Below are 9,714 nucleotides of genomic sequence, written 5' to 3'. Positions count from 1 at the left end.
GTTTAATTTGCTCCGTTTTAGTTCTAACGTGCTTTAATCCTTTGATCGTTTAGTATCCGCATTCTGCGTCCACATCATATTGTGTGGATACATATTCAAATAACTTGTTTATCCGTACGGAAAATATATATAGATAATTTGAAAATATGGACATGAACGGAATGGATAAATTTATTCGTTCTGTTTATACCATAAAATTTATACCAAGTAAATCAATTCTACACAAATTTTGTAGTTTGTACAAATTAACGTATTATGAAAATTTTGTGAGAGAAATGACACGCTCATATTTACGAGTGCTGAGAGTGAATAACCTCTAGCGTGACCATTGGAACCATTGCAAGTTTTAAACTAAAATAAAACATCAGTCTATTCAGCTTACAGGTGAAGACATACACCTATTGATCTCGACTATCCTTATCAGATCCAATGGTCTGAACTGTAGCTGATTAATATTCTATAGAATCAATAACTTGTTACAAGTAGGGCTGTCAACGAAAATCTACAATGCAATGAATTCGCATACAAATCTTAAAAATACATCTGATGGTTATTGGATCCAACATACGGATCTTGAAAATGAATCAACCTTATTTATTTGTTATTTGAATCTATAATCCATTACGAATTTGATAAGTAATGGACTTTTTTTTTTTTTGAGATAAATATGGAGGTCTAAATTTTAACATTCAGAAAATCCTTTCCATCTGAATTTCAATCGTGCGACCTCATACACGAATGAGTATTTGTCTTTTACCACTAGATCAAATGTTGGTTCTCAAAAAGTAATGTTATTCTAATGTACTAGATATGATTTGTGTTGTTTCAAAACAATATCTATCATGTACTTTCAAAGAAATTAAATCATAATTAGTCATACAAATTAGTTAATAAAGTAATTATTCAAGATATGCATATTTTAGATGTAACATAGGCACATAATTATGTTCACTATTATTTTATTATTGCGGACATTTAGCTAAAGAAGAAGAATCGTTTGACAACTCTTTATTTTAATAATTAAAAACATCAAAGCTTGAATTTGATATTTATAATTATGTGCATGATTTATATTAGAGGAGGGATTAAGTTACAACAATTTTTGAGTTACAACAAGTTACCACAATAATTTTCTACATTTTCAAAGTCCAAATAGTTGATCCAAACCATTAGATGTGATCCCTACAATAAAATGTGCTTGGAGACCAAATTTTACATTTTTTGGAATTGTTTTACTATTTATTAAGGTACAAAAACTAGTCAAATTCAGACCATTGAATTTTGTACCCATCTTAATAAATAGTAAAAAAATTCCAAAAAATGTAAAATTTGATATGGAAGCACATTTTATTGTGGAGATCATGTTGAACAGTTTGGATCGACGATTTGGACTTTGAAAATGTAGAAAATGATTGTAATAACTTGTTGTAACTCAAAAATTATTGTAACTTGATCCTTCCTCTATATATTATCCATATATCATGTCTATAAAAAGTAATGAAATTTGATATATGTTTTACGATATTGATGCATCATCAAACCATACTTATCTATATTTTTAATAACATGCATATAGATTTTTCTTATTAATTTTGTTTGAGTTTTAAAAAATATTTTTAAAATTATCAAAATAAGCATTGTCAGGCGATTTCTTCAAACTAAAACATTTTAATATGATTTGAATTCGATATTAAATTCGCTATGATAATAATTAATAAATATGAATCCGCATCATATTCTTAAATTATTATTGAACATAAATTAATACATAAATCTTAAATATTTTTAATAAAATTATACTAAAATCCATTCTGAATTCGATCTATTTTTAGTCCTACTTACAATTCTCTGCTTGATCCCAGTCGTTCGATTTGAAAAGTAATAATCCCTACAATTGGATCGAAGCCCAACCCGATCCGATGATATTATAAATGAAATCGATGAAGCGGTAACCCTAGCATTTTCTTTTGTGTGCGGCGCGTCGGTGTCTCTTTCTCTTTCCTTAGCTATCTTCTCACAATCTCTTATTCTCTTTTTATTTTTATGTGTTTTTGGCTTGCTAATTGAAGTACAGGAGACTGTTTTCTTTTTATTTCAACTTCAATTTCGTGTAGAAATACGGAAGGTACAAAGGAAATCGTGTGGAATTGATTAGAAAACCAATGGCGCTTTATCAAGAGGCGCTATTTTCATAATATAGCGTCTCTTTTCGCGGTTGCCTATATGATATTGGCTAGAACAGTACAACTACAGATTGAATGGGCACTAATTCCATTTCGATCTACATCTTTTTCAGCTAACATTTTTACGAAATTGCTACTTTTTTTTTCCTCTCTTCCATATGCGGGTTTCTACTATTTTTTTTTTTTCATTTTTATCAGCAATCACAATTGGGTTGCTTTTAAGAACTAATAAGGGATTTTAATCTCAATTGCCATGTTAATTTATAAATTTCCTCCAACATTAATTTAATCAAGCTAATAATTATGAAACTAAAATTGTAAAAGAGCTAAAGGAGAAAACCACTTTATTTAAATTTTAACCCAATTTAGAAATTTAACCAAGGGCCCAACTATGACACCTCCCAATTCCCAAATTCAGGGGAAACAAACAGAACCATACCTGACTGGTTTGCAAAAAAAAAGAAATACTGGCATAGAGCTCAGAACTGAGCTTCCTATTGGGTTTACATACCAGTGTGTCCATATAACTTGTAAACTTGGGGCTGAATTTTAGGTATATAAAAAAAAGAGGAATTCATATCATTTAAGGTACCTCAAATGGGGAGTTTAAATCCGATTTTAAAGGGGTTTTTTTGCATCACAGGTTTGGATCAGATTTTAAAGGGACTTTGTGCATTATAGGTTTGGATCAAATTAGTCTGAATTCTAATTGAACGGTCCACCATGTGAGGTGCTCATACAATCTCATAATTTCAATGCGACTAACAAAAGTATCACCAATCAAACTTCAATAAATCAGAAATGAACTATAATTAACCAAAAGATAATTCAATCAATTGATTAAATAGCACTGCTTTAGCCTAAAGTAAACACAGAAATTTTAAATAGCACTGATTCACCAACTTCCAAATGACTACCCTAAAGTAAACACAGAAATAAATAAGAGAAATATCCCCACAAAGGAATCTGTACAAGAAACTAAAACACCTAGAGACAACTTTAGCTATCTGAAAGCTTCCTCTAACCAACCACCATCCATATCACAAAATTATTTAGTGTTCCTTTGGCGTTACGTGTATAGATTTCTTACCAGATTGTTACACCGTTTTTGATATTTCAACCATCATTGTTAAATAAAAAGTAATTCCTATACCATATCCTTCATGTCAGCAACTGTTTTCTTGGCAGCAAAAGCGCGACACAGAGGACAGTTCGGCTGAGTCCTAAGCCAGGCATCGATACATTCCGGATGGAATCCATGACTACAACTCGGTAAAACCTTCACCTTTTCTCCTACGGTAAACACACCGAGACATATAGCACACTCTCCATTATTCTTCCCTTCACTGTGCAATTCCACTGGTATACTATTTATAATTCCTGCATCAAGGCCTGGCGATGCATGGTTAGCTCTATCTGGTGTGCTAGCAACAGTGGTTGTTGCCGTGGCAGCGGCAGCAGCAGCGGAAAGGGAATTACTATAACATGTCCAGCGTAAATAGAGGTAGAGAAGAGTGACGAGGAGAAGGATGCATAAGACTGTTAGGAGAATAACAGTGCCATGGCCATGCAAAGCAAAATCTTTGTCGTCTGATGAACTGCTATAGTGCCAAAGGAACGGCTCCGAGGCCTCCGGTGATGCCATTAAGTTGAATTTAAAATTTTGGTTTTCTTCTAATTTGGAGCGGGAAGGAAAGAGAACTGTGTGAGAACTAGTGGAGGATGTAGATCCCTTTCTCTTTCAGATCCTTATGGTTAAGTTGAATTGGAAACTTTTTAAAAGGAGAAACGGCAAGTGAAAGGGCCCCCAAAATGGACGGAATTTGTTACTGTGGAAAAAAAAGAGTGACCTTTTTTGGAAGCAAACAAAAATTCTAGAAACAATTTAGGCACTAGATGAAGTATCATAATTGGTAAAGTATGATTTGAGATAAGATCATAAGACTATCTAATAAGGAAAGTTTAGGGTTCGTATTGGATTCACTGTAAAAAAAAAAAGAGAGAGGCAATCATTGCTAAAGCAGGAATAAATAAGAAAAAGAATAAAGTCTTGTCTTATTTGTCTAACCAAAAATAATTAACAGAGTAATTGTCTAAGTATTAATTATTAATAAAATAATATTAATCTTAACTTTTTAAATATTAAATTATATAATACAGCGTTGAGAAGATTTGTATAAAATGTGAATTCCTGAATTCTATTTAGGATATGTTCTAGAAATTGGAATTAGAGGAAAAAAGAAAGAAAGAGAAGAAAAGCAATAAATAGGCTAATATGGTACAAATTGGAAAGGAATATCTTATCTATCTTTTCTATATCTATATTTTAAAAGTCGAAGGAAAAGTAGATAGAAGAGAATGGAAGATCAAATTGTGTGACTCATAATTACTTACTCCACAAATTAAAATTATCGCATTATTAGAATTTTCCTGTCACGACAACGATCCGATAGCAAATAATATAAAAAAAAGAACAGAGAAATTTTAAATTATTTCTTTGCATTACACATGCTCCGATCATATAGGCTCACGAGCCCATGATATCTTTAACCATGACAGCTATTAGATATATTCGTCAATGTATTTTCTGTTGTTGTAAAATTAGCGTCGAAAGACACATGATCATACTTCCAATTAATCGAAATAAGGTTTATGTTTTAACCCAACTTATAACAAATCAAATGACCTCTGTATAAAAACAATAGAAAACACACATAATCTAAATTTTAATTTTCATGTATTCCATTTTTAAAGAAATGCCTCTGTAAGTATAGTATCAAGTCCGTTTCTATATCAACTTAAGGCAATACCTGATGCTTCCCTATTTTTTAAAACTCGTATCTCACAAGCACAAATAATCATTTTTATAAAAAAAGTCTAAATGCCCGTTTCATATATTAAAACTAAGCACAAATAATAATATCTCACAAGCAATAAAACACATAATGTTTGTAACAGAAACATGTACTTTAATAATAGGCCTTATCTTAGTAAAGCTTGTACCAGTGCGTCAGTACAAGTACACTTGTCAGTGTCCTAATAAAAAAACACTATTCCTCAAGCCGAATCACATTTATGATAGAAAAAGAGAACAAAAATCACTTTGTTCAGTTTAGGAGTGCTAGAAAAAGAGAAGAAAATTGGAGAGAAAACAGAGTGAGATCATGAGCTGGAGAGAAAACAGAGAGATTACAAATATCATTTTGGTCAGTTTAGAAGGAAAGGAAGAAAACAATTGAACTACTTATAATATATTAATTAATGCAATAATGAAGTACATCAATAAATGAATAAATGTCATTGAAATTATGGTGTATGCACATTTTTCTTTATTAATTGAAATGAGACTATGAGACAGATCAGTCAATATATGCCGTCTGGTTTTGGATAGCAGGATCAAGTATTTACCTCTTTTTTCCTCTTTTAATTGATATTAATCGTGTTCCCATGGAAGAGAGAGATAGAGAGAGATTAATTGACTGCAATTGTCAATGTTATAAAAAAAAAAGAACAGAGAGAGAAAGAGAGAGATGGGGATTTGGGGAACGGGATAAGGCATGAAAACCCGAATCTGGATTATTATAGTACTTTGAAGATTAAATTGAGATACGCGTACCCATATAACAGTTATGTTAGCTGCTTAATAAATGATGTAATGTCTGTTTTGTTTACGAGTTGATGTAATATTCGAAATTGTGATGTTTTCTTTGGGATATTGTAAATAACCTTTTTTTATTAATACACTGTCAGAAGCTTCCCAATTGACTTTTTAAAAAAATAATGTAATGTCAAGAATATTTAATACTATAAATATTTACGAGATTACATTAGCATAATTGATTAAGACATTAAGCTTTGAATGGAAGAAAGTAGGTTCAAGATCTATTATTTATACTAGTGATTAGATGCGTAGCTATATAGATATGAGTAAAGTTAGGGTGCGATGTGCTCACCAAGAGAGTTTGGTGAGTATAACTTCAAAAGTTTATCGGATTGACTTCAAACGCAAAATTCAAACCGTTGAAATCCATGTGCTTCATGAGTGATGCATGTGCATGCAAAATTTTGAAAGTTTTGAGTTTATTTGCTACACAGTCAAGCGGTCAAAGAAATAATAAAAATTGACTATATAAAACAACATATAAATTAACTTAATAAAATGTTCATTTCTTTGACCACTTGACCGTGTAGCAAATGAACTCGAAACATTCAAAATTTTGCATGCACATGCATCACTCATGAAGTACATGGATTTCAACGGTTTGAATTCGACATTTGAAATCGATCCGATGAACTTTTGGAGTTGTGCTCACCAAACTCTCTTGGTGAGCACATCACACCCTAGCTATATAGATATAATAGATGTGAACTGACTCTCATTTTTTTTTTTCAAAAACCAATGATTATATTTATTTTTCTTATATATTTTATAAGAAAATGTTACATGTACCAAAAAATGATCCCCATATTTTATATAAAATTTTATAGATCGTGTATAATTTAGGACTAACATTTCATATTATTTTTCTAAAAAAAATTAAGAGCTTACAGGTGACTCTCTCTTTATTCTAGTACTCTCCATCTCTCTCCTCAAGACAGATAATTATTCAAAATATTGATCCTTATTAATTAAATGGTTGGTTCTGTCTAAAGACTTTCTTTTCATCTCATGCTAAAATATAACATATATATATATTTTTTAAACTAATCGTTAACACATTAATTGATAAACTAAAAGCTAGCGCTCCGAGTTTTATATTTAGTTATGTGCAAATACGGATATAAGTAAATTATTTTTGTAAAATAAAATAAAAATACTAATAAATTTTAAAAGACAAATAAAGTATGTTCTAGCAATATTAACTTCTCTGGATCCAATCAAATAAAATTTTACAATTCTAAATCCAATCTTTTATTTTTTTTTGAATTGTACAAATCTCCATAAATATTGTTTTTTATGCACGAATTTCAAAATAAATGAAATGTTAAATTTAGAATCGTAGAGCCTACAATCCCTTTTAGGATCGTAGCAGATTTATTTCCAAATAAGGTGATGTTGATCACATTATATTTTATTGTTTAACTTTAAGAAATATTATGATGAAAACAAACAGAGTGAGTCTATGGTACTATGCATATCACGGGTTGTTACCGTGCTACGGCTCTATATTCGAGTTTTCAAATCCTAACGGTCGATCCGAACCGTTCATCTTGTTCTCCATATTAATATGTGTTTGGAGACCAAATTTTACATTTTTTGAAATTTTTTTACTATTTTTTTAGATATTTAGAAAATCACTTGATCTGAAAATTCTGGACCATCCAAAAACAGTGATTTTCAATAAATCTAAAAAAATAGTAAAAAATTTTCAAAAAATGTAAAATTTGGTCTCCAAACACATATTAATATGGAGAACAAGATGAACGGTTCGGATCGACCGTTAGAATTTGAAAACTCAAATATAGAGCCGTAGCACGGTGCCAAATCGTAATATGCATAGTACCATAGACTCACTCAAACAAACAAATAAATAAATATGTTTAGAGCTTGCATATTACATGTCTCATAGATGCATCTTTTAGTGATAGTGAGGTCACATAATTTTGTCTTGATTATCTACACTTGTGCTTGTTGTGATCAGATTACGAGTCGATGCTTACCCAGACGAACAGTAAATTTGCCTAAAAGGGAAATCCAATGTTGATTTCATGATTTCATTGACGATTTATTAGTACTCAAACGAACCGGTAGGTGCACTTGCTGGCTAGGCGGTCCAATAAGCGAGCGCCAGCTAAATAAATGGCATTAGTTTTCTTGGATCCATATCGTTCCAGGTAGCTGAGTCAAGCAAATTAAAACGGACGGTCCAGATTAATTCTCAGCCTGTGTCTATTGGGGATAGGTTAGGGACCAGCATTATTTGTGCTTTGAGATTTATGCCAAGTTAAAAAAATAATTCTGGACCGTTCGTTTCAATTGTCCTCAGTCAGGTAACCTGAGGGATGTGAATTATTTTTTTTGTGGGAATATTACTTACATCCCTAAAAATTACGAAACTATATATTTTTTTCCTCTAAAATTCATATTATCATATTTATTCACTGTAAATTTAAAAAAAATAGAGTGTATTGTAAATACTTTTCTTTTAATATATATCGTTGCCGACAAATTGTCGATAACCTTCAAAAAAAATTTAAAAAACTTACAAATTTATTCAATTCATTGTCTTTTCTATCAAAACTCATTATAAATTTATAAAGTTTTTAATTTAATCCTTTATTAAAAAAATAAAAAATATGCAATATGTGTAAAAAAATGTTTAGTCTTTTAATTGATTGATTTTCGAAGGTAAATGATTCATTTATCTACTTGTGGCGGCGGATACGTAATGGTATTTACTAGCATACGCTTGTGTGTCCATCACAAATAAAATAAATAAATCATTTGTCTTTAATAGGCTACATATTTTTATTTTTTCATTAATGATAAAATTGATACCTTATAAATTTAAAATGAGTTTATATAGAAAAGAAAATAATTAGATACATTTATGAGTTTATAAAATATACAGTAATAAATATGATATTATGAATTTTAAAGAAGGAAATACATAATTCTGAATTTTTTTAGGGACATACATGAAATTCCCCCAGTTATTTTTTTTAATTTTTTTGTAAAGAAACAGCTTGCTTAATATAATAAGACGCACATATGCGATTCCTTGTCTGTTATTAGTGATTAGAAGACAGATCAAGTCGCTATCAAAGACCTTAAAAAGGATTAAAAAGGTCGTCGCCAACACGAGAAACAAACAAATAAAACCTAAAGAAGCAGATTTGACTAGAAGGCTACGCACTCTGAGAACGAATAAATGCATTATTTATGCTTTATATTTATATTAAGGATCTTTCTATAACAGATGAGTCTGACTTTATATTTATATTAATTTCAAGTTTTCAACTGATCTTTATCCTGTGTGAACATATTTTTTTGTTATAGAGGAGCCTTGGAAAAAAGGAAAAATCAAACAACCCAAAATGTTTAAACAATTGGGCCTAATTTGAACGGCCCAACAACGTAATGCCATTGCCTTCTGTTTATTTGCTTTGCTCTGGATTTCTTCTCTTTGTTTCCGTTTGGTTTGACTGCTACAGAAAAACAAAATATGGGGAAAAAGTTCTTTATAAATTAGGAGGAGGAAATCTACAAGATTTCTTTTATGAATCTTTTGCTCCAATATTTAGTCGCCTTAATTAACAAAAATATATAATTTCTTGTCATATGTAGGAGCATTTGCGCACAATGACCAAAAGGAAATTAGTAAATAGAGGGAACTAATTCCATTTGCTATAATCCTCTCAAATTAAAATATCACAGTGCTGACACCAAAATCTAAATATCACAAATTGTACAGTAAATTAAGAATTTTTTTCTTGATAAAATTCTTGCTGCGCTTATTGTCATGTAGCACCCTTTCTGATTTTTTCATGTTGGAAAATTCAAATCAAATTGAAAATGAAAGCTTTCTTA

At 30.5% G+C, this 9,714-nt stretch overlaps 1 pseudogene; it reads right to left on the bottom strand.

Annotated features, from left to right (window-relative positions):
* Positions 1 to 3,330: 3,330 nt before the first annotated feature.
* Positions 3,331 to 3,828, bottom strand: LOC144548011 (RING-H2 finger protein ATL66 pseudogene; annotated as a pseudogene).
* Positions 3,829 to 9,714: the final 5,886 nt, after the last annotated feature.

The sequence above is a fragment of the Carex rostrata genome, chromosome 2 (assembly GCF_964058835.1).
Source record: "Carex rostrata chromosome 2, lpCarRost1.2, whole genome shotgun sequence".
Classification (NCBI taxonomy): Eukaryota; Viridiplantae; Streptophyta; class Magnoliopsida; order Poales; family Cyperaceae; genus Carex; species Carex rostrata.
The sequence above is the reverse complement of the archived record's forward strand: the minus strand, read 5'-3'. Positions and strand labels throughout refer to the sequence as shown.